The 17,194-nt window shown below is 47.0% G+C and overlaps 1 long non-coding RNA gene across 1 annotated transcript; it reads right to left on the bottom strand.

Annotated features, from left to right (window-relative positions):
* On the bottom strand, window positions 1–10,019 carry LOC147361992 (uncharacterized). The gene is made up of 2 exons (XR_015138433.1): window positions 8,004–10,019; window positions 1–1,683 (listed from the first exon to the last, which is right to left on the bottom strand). It is a non-coding gene; the product is annotated as an uncharacterized LOC147361992 (long non-coding RNA).
* Between the last annotated feature and the right edge of the window lie 7,175 nt (window positions 10,020–17,194).

The raw sequence follows: 17,194 nt of genomic DNA, 5'->3' as shown, positions 1-17,194 counted from the left end.
GAATCTGCTGGATGTTTTTCTCACGGTAAGATTGAGGTTATGGATTGCCGGGGGGAAGATCCAAGGGTAGAATGCCGTTTCCATGACTTCACAGCAAGTGTGCATACTGTCAGGCTGGCTCCTCACTGTTTGTGTTGACCTTGATCGGCAGGCTGAGGCAGTGTTAGTCGGGTTTCTCTACTGTCAGACTAATCTCTCTTTCTCTCTCACATACACACACGCCTTTTCGTGTTGCCCTCTTTGAAAGGAAGCTGCCACGTGCAACGCACACTTGAGGGTGAAATGAGGCTCTGTGTCTTTAAGGACAGAGGACCCGCGTGAATTATTTGGAATTCTTCTGCACAGATTTGCCTCTTCTCCCCTGTTTATTTACTCAACCATGCATTTACATCAGAATGGACTCACAGATGTTTATTTCACATTCTGGGTTATAACCCAGTACCACTTTGTTGCTCAAACTGTCACAACATTGGCCACCGGGAGCTCTTTCTCCCGGTTCTTGTGCCCCTTCGAGCACCCTTCCCCCTCCCATGTGGGTTGTGAGTCCGTATTTTTTAGCAGAATCCCCAAGTGATTCCGGTGCAGGTGGTCCAAGAGCCTCGATGGGAGAAGTGTGGCTCAGGTATTCCGTGGGCTCTGGCTACAGAATCCCAGCCACTCACTGATCCCTTCAGCAAGCAGGTGAGGGGTGACTCCCTGTCCATCTTATCCATTCAGCAAAGACACTGAGCGTCACCACCCTCCCTCCTCCTGTTACCCAACCAGGCTGCTTTGCCCGATGCAGGACAAGCTAAAATGCTGAGATGCCAAGGCAAAGCGAGGGTCTGTTCGCAGGGCAGCTCAGCTAGGAAACAAGTCTCACATCTGCCTCCCTAAAGGGAAGGGGTCTGGGGTGTTCACGAGATAAGGAATAAAGAAGCAGGGTGAGGGGATTCCCTGGCAGTCCAGTGGTTGGGACTCCACGCATTCACGGCCGGGTTCACCTTTTGCCTGGGTTCAATCCCAGTTGGGGAACTAAAACCCCACAAGCCATGTGGCAAAAGAGAGCGAGAGAAGATCTTTAAAAAAAAAAAAAAAAGCAGCAGCAGGATGGGCTTAGACACGGGGAGTGTGGGGGCAGGTGACTGGGAAAAGGTGTGGTGATCATTAGTCTGCACAGGTGTAACTAGCCAGCAGGCCTCCACGTGTTCGAAAGATCACTCGCGCCTGCCCAGCTGGACGGCCCGTGGTCCTAGCTGGCCTTCACCAGCTCAGCTCAAGCTAGACACCGCTGACTCCGTTTCTGGGAAAGAACTCTGGTAAACATCTCATTGTTTAGACTACGTACAGCTGGGAGGCCTTGCAAGTCTTAAAACGGCCTTGATTAGTGACGGCAGGTGAGATGACTCGACTCATAACCCGGGGCGCTCTGCTGGGTCCCAGAAATTCAGACTTGGGGGTGGACCGGCAGTGGGGAAACACGGCTGTGGCTGACGGGAGGGTGGAAGAGGAGGGCCTCCCAGTCCTTTGATCTGTCCTTCCTCAGCTTCCCGGAAACTACGGAAAAGGGCCTGCTAGGACTTGGGAGAAGCGGGGGACTTCTCTGGCATTCCAGTGGTTGAGACTTCACCTTCCAGTCCAGGGTGGTGCAGGTTCGATCCCTGGTTGGGGAGCTAAGATGCTCCATGCCTCGTGACTGAAAGACTAAAGCATGAAACAGAAGCAATATTGCAATAAATTCAATAAGGACTTTAAAAATGGTCCACATTTTAAAAAATCTGTAAAAAACAGAAAAAGAATTGAGAGAGGATGTAGGGACAGAGCAGGCACCCCGAGGATGTGGGAGGGGATGGGGCTCCAAATCACCCATGGAAGATTTGGAATTAAATAGGAAGGGACTCCCCTGGTGGTCCAGTGGTTAAGACTACTAGCTTCAACTGCAGGGGGCTGAGGTTTTGTCCTGGGACTTCACTGATAGCTCAGTTGGTAAAGAATTCGCCTGCAGTGCAGGATTCCTGGGTCAGGAAGATTCGCTGGAGAAGGGATAGGCTACCCACTCCAGTATTTTTGAGCTTCCCTTGGAGAAGGAAATGGCAATCCACTCCAGGACTATTGCCTGGAAAATCCCATGGACAGAGGAGCCTGGTAGGCTACAGCCCGTGGGGTTGCAAAGAGTTGGACACGACTGAGCGACTTCACTTTCACTTTCTTTCACTTGTGGCTCAGCTGGTAAAGAATCTGCCTGTGATGCAGGAGACCTGGGTTCGATCCCTGGGTTGGGAAGATCCCCTGGAGAAGGAAAAGGGTACCCACTCCAGGATTCTGGCCTGGAGAATTCCATGGACTCTATAGTCCATGGGGTCTCAAAGAGTCAGACATGACTGAGCGACTTTCACTTTCACTGGGGAACAAAGACGCCATATGCCATGTGGTGTGGGAAAAAAAAATCACAAATCCATTAAAGAATAAAATGGGCCATAGAAATTTTTATAGAGGGGGTGGAGGTGGGCTTGTCTGAGGTCCCTTCATCTATAATATCTTTAATTTTCTGGATGAAACTGGAGACCAGGTGAATCCTTACTTAGAGCAAAGAGTTTGAGTTCGAACATGGGGTCTGGGAGGGCATTAAAGGTTTGAGATAGTGGTGTGGCAGTTTGAATCTAGTCAGGAGACAAAACCCACAGCAATAATTTGAGAAGAGAGAGCTAAATATAAAGAATGGTTAACTACATTAAAGTTAAAGAGAAGGCCAAGATATCTTAGAGGAGGCACTTATGACCTCTCAGGCTGGGAAAACAAAGGCAGATGGGTGGGGAATTACTTAAAACCTCACACATCAGAGGAGTGGTCCCGTGGGACCAGGACCCAGCCCTCTGAGGAGGGGGTGCTGGCAGGCTGGTGATTGTCGGGGAGCAATGACACCATCTCTGTAAGCGCTGGAGTAACTGGAAACTGGATTCAACTGCTGTTACAGGAAAGCACAGCCCCTGCCATGGAAGGAGGCATTGTTGGGGTGTTGCTCTGAAGAACCAGAAGCAGAAAGGAGGTCTCAAGTCCCTGCCTCTTCCTGCAGGCTTGCAGCCTTCCTGTTGCACCCCTAATCGCTACAGCCCAGTGTGTGGTTTGCAGAACCTTCGCCCAGTAGCTTGAAGCCAAGGAGAGGAGCTGAGAGGCAATGACCATCACAAGGAAGTCGCCCTTCCACTGCATGAGCGACATTTAGTGCCTATACACAGATACGAGTCTGTACCCTGGCTAAATTTCTTTCCTCCCTTGTCTGAGAATCATTTCTATGGCTCTTTGCTGAATTGGAGCTTTCTTTGCATCCCAGAGCTCAGCAGCTGTGGGTTCCCTTGGTGGTTTATCCCCTCCCAGAAAATCCCTGATGTATTACCTAGCTCAAAAAGAACTAACAAAGGGTTACAAATATCCATCAGCAGACAAATGGATATGCCAGATGTCATATATACATACAATGGAATTCAGCCTTAAAAGGGAAGAAAATTCTGACATATGCAACAACATGGGTGAACCCTGAGGACATTATAGAAGGCAGCTACAAAGTATTGTGATTCCACTTACATGAGGTACCTAGAGTCTTGTTTTTTATTGTTCCGCCTCTGAGTCACGTCTGACTCTTTGCGACCCCATGGACCCGCCAGGCTCCTCTGTCCATGGGATTTTCCAGGCAAGGATACTGGAGTGGGTTGCCATTTCCTTCTCCAGGGGATCTTCCTGACCCAGGGATCGAACCCACGTATCCTGCATTGGCAGGTGGATTCTTAACTGCTGAGCCAGCCAGGGAAACCTAGACTACAGAGTAGTCAAATTCATGGAGACAGAAAGTAGAGCAGTGGTCGCCTGAGGTGGAAGGAATTTTGTTGTTTAATGGGTACAGAGTTTCAGTTTTGCAAGATGAAAAATATTCTGGAGATGGTGCTTACAGTTGCACAACAAGGTGAATGCACTAATGCAACTTTAGAAATCGCTAAGATGGTAAATTTTATGTTATGTGTATTTTACCACAAGTGTGCTCAGTTGAGACTGACTCTTTGTGACTCCATGGACTGTAGCCCACGAGGCTCCTCTGTAAATGGGATTTTAAGGTGAGAATACTGGAGTGGGTTGCCATGCATTCTTCCAGGGGATCTTCCAGACCCAGGGATTGAACCTGAATCTCTAGAGTCTCCTGCATTGGCAGACAGATTCTTTACTGCCACCTGGGAAGCCCCTTTACCACAATTACATGTTTTTTTTTTAAGTAACAAAGGTCTGCATAGTCAAAGCTATGGTTTTTCCAGTAATCATTTACAGATATGAGAACTGGACCATAAAGAAGCCTGAGGTGATGAAGAATCGATACCTCTGAACTGTGATGCTGGAGAAGACTCTTGAGAGTCCCTTGGACAGCAAGGAGATCCAACCAGTCAATCATAAAGGAAATCAACTCTGAATATTCTTTGGAAGGACTGATGCTGATGCTCCAATATTTTGGCCACCTGATGTGAACAGCTCACACATTGGAAAAGACCCTGTTGCTGGGAAAGTTTGAGGGCAGGATAAGGGGGATGACAGAGGATGAGATGGTTGGATGGCATCATTGACTCGATGGACATGAGTCTGAGCAAGCTCCGGGAGTTGGTGGTGGACAGGGAGGCCTGGCGTGCTGCAGTCCACCGGGTTGCAAAAAGTCGGACACGACTGATCGACTGAACAACAACAAAAAGGAACTAAAAGGTTCCGGTTGGAGCTTCCAAGTGGGCAGCTCCTCACCTGACATGTTATCTGCGCCTCCCCACAGTGATTCATTCCTCAACTGACCTTCGTGAGCAGCACTTTCTAGACTGCTCCGTAAGTTCCACCAGGCGTGTGTCCTTGTTTGCTCAGCCAAGTTGTATATGTGCAGGGGCAGCCTTGCCCTACTGCTGCTGCTGCTGCTGAGTCGCTTCAGTCATGTCCAACTCCTAGTGACCCCATAGACGGGAGCCCACCAGGCTCCCCCATCCCTGGGATTCTCCAGGCAAGAACACTGGAGTGGGTTGCTATTTCCTTCTCCAATTCATGAAAGTGAAAAGTGAAAGTGAAGTCGTTCAGTCATGTCCAACTCCTAGCGACCCCATGGACTGCAGCCCACCAGGCCCCTCTGTCCATGGGATTTTCCAGGCAAGAGTACTGGAGTGGGGTGCCATTGCCTTCTCCTAATAGTGATTCACAATTTCTTAAGGTTATACTCCATTTATAGTTATTATAAAATATTAGCTATATTCTCCAGGTTGTACAATGTATCCTTGTAACTTATTTTAAAGATAGTAGTTTGTACCCCTTCCTATGCTCAGTGGTGTCTGACTCTTTGAGGCCTCATGGACTGTGGCCCGCTAGGCTCCTGCTGCTGCTGCTGCTAAGTCGCTTCAGTCATGTCCGACTCTGTGCGACCCCATAGATGGCAGCCCACCAGGCTCCCCCGTCCCTGGAATTCTCCAGGCAAGAACACTGGAGTGGGTTGCCATTTCCTTCTCCAATGTATGAAAGTGAAAAAGGAAAGTGAAGTTGCTCAGTCGTGCCCGACTCTTAGCAACCCCATGGACTGCAGCCCACCAGGCTCCTCCATCCATGGGATTCTCCAGGCAAGAGTACTGGAGCGGGTTTCCTACTCCAGGGGTCTTCCTGACCCAGGGGTCAAACCCACATCTCCGGCATTGGCAGGCGGGCTCTTCACACCAGAGCCACCTGGGAAGCCCGTGCCTCTTACTCTCCCACTCGTACCTTGCCCCTGCCCTGCCTTTCCCCTGGTAGCCACTTGCTTGTCCTCTGTGTCTGTGAGTCTGCTTATTTGTCACAGTCACTAGTCTATTGTGTTGTTTAGATTCCACATCGAAGTGAAATCACGCAGTATCTGTCTTTCTCTGTCTGACTTTTTTCACTTAGCATCTATGTTGCTGGATTCCCAAGTCCTTCCATGTTGCTGCAAATGGCAAAAGTTCATTCATTTTATGGCTAAGTAGTATTCCATTGTATGTACACCACCTCCTATTCGTCTAGTCATCTGTTGATGCACTTAGTTTGCTTCCGTATCTTGGCTATTATAAATAACGAATAATAGCCAATATAAATTGGATATTTAATATGGGCTTCCCTGATAGTTCAGTTGGTAAGGAATCTGCCTGCAGTGCAGGAGACTCCAGTTCGATTCCTGGGTCGAGAAGATCCCCTGGAGAAGGGATAGGCTACCCACTCCAGTATTCTTGGGCTTCCCTTGTGGCTCAGCTGGTAAAAAATCCACCTGCAATGTGGGAGACCTGGGTTCAATCCTTGGGTTGGGAAGATCCCCTGGAGAAGGGAAAGGCTGCCCACTCCAGTATTCTGGCCTGGAGAATTCCACGGAATGTATAGTCAATGGGGTTGCAAAGAGTCAGACCCGACTGGGCGACTTTCACATAAAACATAAACACATAATATGACAAGCTCATTTATCGTCCAAAGCAAGCCTCTGTTGTAGACGCTGTTCTCATCTTCATTTTACAGATGAGGAAACTAAAGCTTAGAGGGGTTGTAACCAGCCTCGGGGCGTTTATCTGCTAAGTGATGAAGCCAGGGCTGAAGGGGTTCTCCGGGTTCCGGACTGTATCTTGAACCAGTGGACTCTACCGCCCCCTAGTGGATCCCCTGGTCTTGCGTTGCCTCACTGACACCAGGTCCCCAGCTTCGCTCCCTCCAGATAAGAAGACGTTTCACAGTCGATATTTTATGCACTAATAACGCCTCTATTGGGAGAAGGCAATGGAACCCCACTCCAGTACTCTTGCCTGGAAAATCCCATGGATGGAGGAGCCTGGTAGGCTGCAGTCCATGGGGTCACTGAGTCGGACACGACTGAACGACTTCACTTTCACTTTTCACTTTCATGCATTGGAGAAGGAAATGGCAACCCACTCCAGTGTTCTTGCCTGGAGAATCCCAGGGACGGGGGAGCCTGGTGGGCTGTCATCTCTGGGGTTGCACAGAGTTGGACACGACTGAAGCGACTTAGCAGCAGCAGCAACACCTCTATTATTTTATGCACCGCACCAGCCAGTTACAGTGAGTGGCAGCAGTAGCTGAGTTTTGTTACACCCCTGATGAGCATCCGTGGATTCTCACATCCCAGGAGCAGCAGCCCTGGTGGCTTCCAAGGCTTGTGGCAAGATTATCATATGTCGGTTACAGCCGCCTTTCATTTCCTGCAGGAGCATCCCTGAAAGATTTCAGAGCTTTCCTCGGCCTCTCTGGCTGTCCTGATCTTTAGAATGAATGGTAAAGAAACTCCTGGACTTCTCTAACCCAACCACATGGGTGGTTTGGGGAGAAAATAACTCTCCCAGTTTCTCTCATGATCTGAGTCATCTGCCTGGGGTCATGAGTGGGGGGTATCCGTCTCTTGAGAAGAGTCCTTTCCACACCACAAGGGCCACTGTGGCTGCCTCCGGGGTTCCTGGCAGGTAAGTCCAGGTGTACCAGCGCAGCCAGATCTCTTTTGTTGTTTGGTCCAGGATTCAATGAGGTTCGTGCCTTGCACTGGGTTGTCATGTTCGTTTAGTCTCTTTTAATCTAGAATAATTCTCTCTTTCGCCTTCTCGGTTATTATTTCTTTCACGCTGAACTTCTTGGAAGGGTGAGATGTTGTAGATTGTCTTCCAGGCCGGATTTGTCCCATAGTTCCTTCACCTCTGGACTCAGATGCCAGGCTTCTGGCAAGCCTGCTTTGTAGATGGTGTTTTATACTTCTCGTTGCCTCATGTTTGGAGGCACAAAGACCTCATCTGGGAAATGCACTCAACAAATATATATTAAGGGTTTATCATGTGATGTGCTGAGCACTCTGTTATCCTGTGAAGACACATGGGAGCTACTGATAATGACTGTGAGGAAGTCATAAGGAAAACAGAAGGGTAGGTTGATCAAATAGGAAGAGGTTTAGCTACACTGAATAGAAAACTCACAGTAGCTGAGTAGCTGAACCAAATGGAGGCTTGGTTTTTCTCACGCACCTGCAAGACAGGAGACAAGCAGTCCAGAGCGGATGTGATCACTCCACCGTATTCCGGGGCTCTTTCCCTCTCTCTTTCTATCTGCCGTCTTAATGGCTGTCGTTCCCATGGGTCCAAGATGGTGCCTGCCTCCCTAAACAGTGTGATGCCCTTTCAGTCAGGAAGGAGAGAAGGGGCATGCCCACTGACTCCTTACCACTGAAGGAGCTTTCCCCAAAGGGTACCCAGTGATCTGCTCGAGGCTCATTGGTTAGGACTATGTCACGTGCTCCACCCAGTAGGCAAGGTTGTCTGGAGAAGGTACCTGTCGGGAACATTGTTGTTGCTGTTGTTTAGTCGCTAAGTCATGTCCAACTCTTTGCGACCCCATGGACTGCAGCCCATCAGGCTCCTCTATCCACGGGATTTCTCAGGCAAGAATACTGGAGTGGGTTGCCATTTCCTTTTCCAGGGGATCTTCCCCACCCAAGGATCAAACCCACATCTCCTGCATTGGCAGTCGGATTCTTTGCCACCCTGCCACCTGGGAAGCCCTCCATGCTGGCTTACAACAGTCTAAAAGACCAGCAGGCGCTCTGCTTAGACAGTAAATTAACTGACATGTATTTAACTGAGTCTGAAGATACTGTTGTTCACACTGATTTTTCTTATACTGATAATGCGTGTCACTGTGGAGGAGATCTAGATTTGTAACCCCAAGAGAGTCACATAACTTGTATTAATAGTAGGCTATGTTTTCAAAAGATCAAAGAATGTACCCAAATTGGGGCCCGGGAAGGATTAAGCCAAGTATTTGTACAGTATCTATCTCAAAACGGTCCATGACCCACACCCCAAGCAAAATATGAAGTGCCCCAACTTCAAAAACCCTGGCCTTTAATAATTTAGACCTACAGCTTAACCGTACTTGACATCTTGACGGGCCATGCCGCTGGGCTCAACCAGGTCAAGTGAAAACCCAGATGGGACATCTACCTGTGTCAGCGACCCCAGGACCCTCTGCCCAAGGGCTGCATCTTTCCTTACCCTAACCAGGCTCTATGTGCCCTGCAGGCCAGGGCCACTCACCAAGGTTTCTCTCCAAGCACCCTGGTCAAAAAGTCACCCAGCAGAGGCCCTGGATGACTCTTTTATCTTGCTTCAGCGAGGCCCCATCGTGGATCAGAGCAGAGCTGTTCCCTGGACAAAAAAGCAGCATTCTGCTCATAAGGAAGAAGAGGGAAATGGATACTATGTAGGCAATTAGCTTTTCCCCCCGCTGGCTGTGCCTCGCAGCTTGTGGGATCTTAGTTCCCCCTCCAGGGATTGCATCTGGGCCACAGCCAATCACCAAGTCCAAATCAGTGGCCCACCAGGGAATTCCAGCAATTAGCATTCTTTGCCAAGGAGGATAAGGCAGATTTTCAACAGCTGGAGAAACAGCTACACAGAAAATATATGAAAATTAAAATTTTCCTACCTACCTAAGAAAAAAAGCTGATTGTAGTCATGGTAACAAATACTCAACAGAATTAGTTTCACATCCTTTTAATTGATTCATGATGATGCCTGCAATGCAGCAGACCCTGGTTCGATCCCTGGGTCTGGAAGATCCCCTGGAGAAGGGAATGGCTACCCACTCCAGTATTCTTGCCTGGAGAATCCCATGGACAAAGGAGCCTGATTGACTACAGTCCACAGGGTCGCAAAGAGTCAGACACAACTGAGCGACCAACACCTTTGCTTTCTCTCAGTGATACCCTTGTACAAGTTAATCAGTCAGTTCAGTCCCTAGTTCATGAAAATCAGCCAATCAGCAATCGACTCACTTTAATAAATATACCTCCCAGTGCCAACCAATCAACAACAGCTCAGTGGGCATCATGCTCCTACAGATGATGTTAACCCGCTTATGCCTCTGGAAGTCTCCCGATCCCTGATCGCTGTACTTCCTAAAAACCCTATATAAACCAACCCTGCACTCTGCTCAGAGATGTCAGTAGCACAGGATGATAAAAAGGATGGAGATATTTTTTTTTTTTCAGATTTTTTTCCTTCATAAATTGCTACAAAATATTTAGTTCTTTGTGCTATACAGTAGGTCCTTGTTGGTGTAGTAGCATGTATATGCAGAGAAGGAAATGGCAACCCACTCCAGTATTCTTGCCTAGAGAATCCTGTGGACAGGGGAGCCTGGTGGGCTGCCGTCTATGGGGTTGCACAGAGTCAGACATGACTGAAGCGACTTAGCAGCAGCACGTGTATATGTTAATCCCAAATTCCTAATTTGTCCCTCCCTCTCCCTTTCCCCCATCTTGTTTCATCTTAACTACCTGTTTTAAAGGCCTGTGTCTAAATCCAGTCACATTCTGAGGCTGCTGGAGTTTAGACCTTTAATACCTGAATTTTGAGAGGACACAATTCAGCCTATAACAGGGTCCCTACTCCATACGGGAAATACCAGACCCTTAACGGTGCAACAGATTCTTGATCTGGCCTGGAAGTAATGGTGTCAGAAGTGAAGAAAGATACACTGATGTGCCCTGACTGCGTAGGTGCTGGCTTAGACTGGGCAGGCCTGAGTCTGCGGTGGAGAAAACTCATGGTCACAGAGCCTGCTGAGGACAAGTGCTAAAGACTTCCTTGTTGACAGGCTGTCTTTTTGTTCGTCAATTAACTGCAGAATTTCCCAGATTTTTTTTTTTTTAATAACAAGAAAGAGTAAAAAGAAATCTGCTATAATTTTAGCAGCAATTAACCTGAATTCACAGAGGAGTGCTTTCTCCCTGCTGTGAGCCAGCTATAGCCAGGGTGGCCAGTCCAGTTTCTGGCTAGGAATCCTGCTCCCAAACCCCTCTCTGCCCCGTGAGCATCATTGCTGCCCTCACCCTGGTCCATGGTTATTTTGTCTCCTTTTCAGAAAGTCAGGACTAGAGGTTGCTTTGAAGAAACATGACCACATACACTTTGGGGCCAATATATGACCCTGCCCCTCAGTGGAGACAGCTGGGGCTAAACATATCACATTTTTCTTTCTTCCGTCTGCTTCACAGGCAGAAAAATGCTACAGTTTCTGGCCTATGACAAGAAAAAAAATAAAGGGAAAAAAAGCCTATAGGTCTCCACACTTTAAATGCCAGCCAATGGAACAAGAATAGAAACTTTAAAATGTTCAGAACAAAAATTTCACCTGGAATGACCTTGTTTCATTTTAGGACACTGGAACGGATTCTAGTCAGGTGAATTTGAAGCGGCAGAGATAAAAGATCCACTTATAAGAACTATAATGCTGCTGCTGCTGCTGCTAAGTTGCTTCAGTCACATCCGACTCTGCGACCCCATAGACGGCAGCCCACCAGGCTCCCCCGTCCCTGGGATTCTCCAGGCAAGAACACTGGAGTGGGTTGCCATTTCCTTCTCCAATGCATGAAAGTGAAAAGTGAAAGTGAAGTCGCTCAGTCGTGTCCGACTCTTAGCGACCCCATGGACTGCAGCCTACCAGGCTCCTCTGCCCATGGGATTTTCCAGGCAAGAACACTGGAGTGGGCTGCCATTTCCTTCCCCAATGCATGAAAGTGAAAAGTGAAAGTGAAGTCGCTCAGTCGTGTCCGACTCTTAGCGACCCCATGGACTGAAGCCCACCAGGGTCCTCCATCTATGGGATTTTCCAGGCAAGAGTACTGGAGTGGGGTGCCATTGCCTTCTCCAAAGAACTATAATAGGATAATCCTTTTAAAATGGCTTAAAACCAGCAAAATGTTTCTAGTGCCCCCAGAATGGTTCGGTGAATGCAGAATGGTTGGTTTAAGATAGCGGTTCTTTTCCCCGTCTGCGCTGGGTATTTTTGTTTTTGTTTTTTAGTTTTAGGTTTACAACAGAGAGGAGTTAATTTATTAACAGCCTAAAACTGTTGCCAGTTTTTCTTTAGTTAAAAAATTTACAATCTCATCGGTAGCTCCCTTCCTCCTTTCCCCTCTCTGACCTGCCAGTTGCTGTTTCCTATTGGTGTGTCCAGACTGCCCTGCGCCCCCATCTGTCCAGGTGTATGAGGCAGGGCGCCTGGGCAGCCTTCCTCTCAGTCATCGTTCACCCCACTTGAAAATTAAAACAAGAAGATGTTGTTTACAAGATTTCATCTGTGGGAACCACAGCTCCTGGTTGCCTTTCTCCTGTGTATGTGTAAATTCCTTAATAAACATTGCAGGGAAGCACCGCTCAAAAAAAAAAAAAAAAAAATAAGATAGCGGTTCTTGATGAAACAGAAGAAGCTACTCACTTCCAAATTAGATTTTAGTACAGTGGACTAGATATTAAAAGTGAAAGATGCTCGCAACCGATGTATAATTTCATCTCCTAGCGCTGGTAGGAGGACAATGCTTGTTCCACTTATATCTACGATGCACCGCTGTCCTGAACATCCTCTCCAGTCTGTGCTCTCTGGAACATTTGTTTCCAGCCCATGTCTCATTGTCTCCCTCTGATACACCTTCCTGCCCTGACTTTTCTCGCCACAGTTTCTCCTAGTTCTGACTTCATCAGTTTCTCTCTACTTCTAGGTCCTATCTCCTCTCCTATTTGGATTCTGCATCCTTTGTGTAGGGAAGCAGCAGTGCCTGTAAAGTTTATCCTAGAATTACAGTCTGGTGCATCAGGACGGCGTGGGGGTTGGTCTACAGGGGCTTTAATTCTGTCCCTTGAGTGTCCCCTAACCCACTAAGGGGTCATATTGTCAGGTGGCTTTATGTAGTGTCTGGCACAGAGTAAGTATTCAGTAATATTGTTGTTGTTGTTTAATTGCTAAGCTGTATCTGACTCTTTTTTTAACTTTTTATTTTGTATTAGAGTATAGTCCATTAACAAGCAAAGTTGTGACAGTTTCAGGTGAACAGCGAAGGGACTCAGCCATACACACACATGGATCCATTCTCCCTCAAACTCCTTCCCATCCAGGCTGCACGTAACATTAAGCAGAGCTCCCTGTGCTGTACAGTAGGTCCTTGTGGGTTATCCATTTTAAATATAGCAGTGTGTACATGTCCATCCCAAACTCCCTAACTATCCCTTTTCTTCATCCTTTCCCCCAACAATATAAGTTCATTCTCTAAGTCTAAGAGTTTGAAAAGAAGGATATTTTAGAACAAATTACTGTCAGCTGGGCTTTTTTGAAAATTAAGCCAGCTCTGAGCTTCTTCAGGTCTTGTGACCCCATGGTTTGCAGCCTGCCAGGCTCCTCTGTTCATGGGATTTCCCAGGCAAGAATACTGGAGTGGGTTGCCATTTCTTTCTCTGGGGGACCTTCCCAACCCGGGGATCAAACCCAGGTCTCCTGCATTGGCAGGTGGATTCTTTACCACTGAGTCATGAGGGAAGCCTTCTCAGTAATGTTAGATACCATTATTGACCAGACAGGCTCCAGCAAGCCTTCACTGGAGGCCAGTGAAGATGAACAGGTAACTGACGGAGGCAATATGAGGAATATAAACAGTCTGCTTTAGAAATAATCTCTATGGCCACCATCGCTTTCCTTTAGTCCTCAAGGCTTAGGTTCCCTTCCCTTGGCACAGGGGGTCCCAAAGAAAGAGGGCTCTTGTCCTGTCTCTGTAGGTGGTCCCAGCTGACCTCCCACCACCATGTTCCTCCTGGGCACCTTGACCTCTTTGTAATTTAACCCCAAAGAAAAGGTCTCTTTTCATCATTTAGGGCCTTCCTCCCTAGCTTCTGGCCTGAAAGATTGACCCCTCCTCTGAGTACTGATACACTCTCAGGTGGCTCAGATGGTAAAGCATCTGCCTACAATTTGGGAGACCCAGGTTCAATCCCTCGGTCTGGAAGATCTCCTGAAGAAGGAAATGGCAACCCACTCTAGTATTCTTGCCTGGAAAATTCCATGTACGGAGGAGCCTGGTAGGCTACAGTCCATGGGGTCGCAAAGAGTCAGACACAACTAAGCGACTTCACTTTCTTTTCTTTCTGAGTATTGACCCCTCCCCTGACATCATGAGAGACTTCACCTTCCTTCCCTACCTTCCATTCTCAGGTGTGGTTCCTGAGCATAGGGATGGATGGCTCCCGCTCTAACATTAGCCCAGCTGTATAATATTGATACCTTGATCACAGGTACCCACGGTGGACCCATGTATCTCAGTTCAGTTCAGTCGCTCAGTCATGTCCGACTCTTTGCGACTCCATGAACCGCAGTGCACCAGGCCTCCCTGTCCATCACCAACTCCCAGAGTCCACCCAAACCCATGTCCATTGTGTCGGTGATGCCATCCAACCATCTCATCCTCTGTCGTCCCTTCTCCCCCTGCCCTCAATCTTTCCCAGCATCAGAGTCTTTTCAAATGAGTCAGCTCTCCACATCAGGTGACCAAAGTATTGGAGTTTCAGCTTCAACATCAGTCCCTCCAACGAACACCCAGGACTGATCTCCTTTAGGATGGACTGGTTGGATCTCCTTGCAGTCCAAGGGACTCTCAAAGAGTCTTCTCCAACACATGTATCTACACCTTGAGAATAAAAGAAGGGTGGCTCCCTCATAACCCAGACTGACACTGTATTATTTGAAGTATAATATTAATACCTGCCTTCCAGATTGGTTTGAATTAGGTTGAGACAGTGTCCACTAACTTGTGGACAAATTCACGGACTCACACTAGTTTTAGGAGGAGGAGAGACCTAGAGATTAAAAACTGGAACTATGGAATTCCACTTCAACTATGAACTTGAACCCTTGTTCAAAAAAACTGTGAAATTGAATTAAAGTGCCAAAACTCCCTCAAAGGGAGCCGTGTGAATTTGCTACTTCTTATTAAATACCTGTGATTTCATTAACTGAGATCAGATTGTGAAAGTTTGTGTCTAGGAAGAGAATATAAGAAAAAAGGAAGGGAAAGAAGAACTGTAAGGACAAAGGAATAATCAAAAGGTGGATCCTGGAAAAAATGTATCAGCTTCACAGATTTGTCTTTATCCTTGTCTGTCCTAAGATCAGAGAAGGCAATGGCACCCCAGTCCAGTACTCTTGCCTGGAGGATTCCATGGACGGAGGAGCCTGGTGGGCTGCAGTCCATGGGGTTGCTAAGAGTCTGACCCGACTGAGCGACTTCACTTTCACTTTTCACTTTCATGCATTGGAGAAGGAATTGGCAACCCACTCCAGTGTTCTTGCCTAGAGAATCCCAGGGACGGGGAGCCTGGTGGGCTGCCGTCTCCGACGTCACACAGAGTCGGACATGACTGAAGAGACTTAGCAGCAGCAGCAGCAGTCCTACGATACCAGAGATGGTTTGATGTCTTCCCCATCACCAAATAGTCAGACCTTGATTATGACCATGTGAGGCTGTGTGTTCTATTCCCTTGTAAAAAAATTGCTGCCCACTCAGCCTTGGTACCACCACTATCCTGTGAATAATATCAGTATGAAGTTCTTGTACTATTCTCTAAGGTCAACTCCTTAACTTTTGAATTGTATCTCATTATCTCTCAACTTTTCAAGAATAAACACAATTCTTACTTTCCCTTCAAACAACCATTTTCCACTTCCTATTAGATCCTTTAAAAACATCCTGCTCCAAAGTATAGATCCTTTTCTTCTCCTTGCTTTCACACTGTCTTCTGTGTCCCTTTAGGAAGCATCTCAGAGCTGGCACCTGCTGTGTCCATTTCCTCATCTTCCAACCTCTCTGCAACCCATTCCAGGTTGACTTTTGACACACGATTCACTGAGATCATGCTCATTAGGATTGTTGATGGCCTCTGCCTAGTAAGACCCAATGATGGTCAATCAGACCCTTTGTCCTCAGCATAACTGACTCTCAGAAGTTTTGAAGGGAATCAATTATTTCCACCTTTTAAAAAATCAATGACAGTTTTATACATTAAAAAGATAAGATATGTGTTAGTGGCTCAGTCATATCCAGCTCTTTGTGACCCCATGGACTGTAGCCCGTCAGGCTCCTCTGTCCATGGGATTTCCCAAGCAAGAATATTGGAGCAAGTTGTCATTTCCTCCTCTAGGGGATCTTTCCAACCCAGGGATAGAACCTGGGTCTCCTACATTGCAGGTGGATTCTTTACTGTGTGAACCACCAAATACAATAAACATGAGTGTACCCACTGGTGGTTAAAAAGTAGAGAACTTCCACTGGAAACTCTCATGTGTCTTTCTCAGATTGCTTATCTCTGGAATATAACCATCCTTCGGAAATTTTGTGCTTATTATTCCCTTGCCATCCTTCATGGTTTCATTTTATCCATGTATTTCTCTAGCAATGTGTTATTTCATTTTGGTTTTATGAGCTTTCACATCAACAGTAACTTATTGCACATGTCTTTGTAACTTGCTTTTTTTTCTCTCCACATTATTTTTCTGAGTTTTATTCATGATGCTGCTTATAACCCCCGCTTGTTTCTACTGCTGTGCAGTGTCTATTACACACCTGTATTAATTATCTACTGCTATGCAAAAAATTTACTCCAAAATTTAAGAGTGTGAAACAGTGACAAACAGTTTCTGTAGGTCAGGGATTTAGGAGACACTTAGCTGAGCTATTCTAATTCAGGGTCTCCCATGAGGTTGCATTCAAGATATTTGCTAAGGATACAGTCATCTGAAGGCTTGCCTGGGGCTGGAGACTTTGCTTCCAAGATGGCTCAGTCAGGAGACTGGGAGTTGGTCCTGGTTGTTGGAAGGAGCCTCAGGTCCTCGCCATGTGGTTATCACCACAGGGCTACGTGAGTTTCCTTCCAACATGGTAGCTGGCTTCTTCTAGAGAGAAAGATCCAGGAGAGCAAGGCAGAAGTCACAGTGACTTTTATTACTTGGCCTTGGAAGTCACGTGCTATTATTCCTAAAATATTCTATCGGTTACACAGATCAGCTCTATTCAGTGTGGGAGGGGACAACACAAAGATTGTGAATAACAGGAGCTGACATCAGTGGGCATCTTGGAGACTGGCTATCCCAATTTATCTATTCTCTTGTTAATGATAGTAATGTTATTTCAGTTTTTAAAGTTATAAACAGTACTTCTATTCTCATTCTTGTTTAGGATTCCTGGTGCACATAAGCAAGAGTTTCTCCCGAGGGAGACCCTGGGTCACAGGCTATGTGCATCTTCAAATAGATTAGCTAAAACTAAAATTGTCTGAAAGTGGTTAAACAGTTTATACTCCTATCAGCAGTAATATTTCCCATGCTCTATATCCTT

This window comes from Bos grunniens, chromosome 12, assembly GCF_055505025.1.
Source record: "Bos grunniens cultivar Pamir isolate PY7600 chromosome 12, Bosgru_T2T1.0, whole genome shotgun sequence".
Lineage (NCBI taxonomy): Eukaryota > Metazoa > Chordata > Mammalia > Artiodactyla > Bovidae > Bos > Bos grunniens.
The sequence above is the reverse complement of the archived record's forward strand: the minus strand, read 5'-3'. Positions and strand labels throughout refer to the sequence as shown.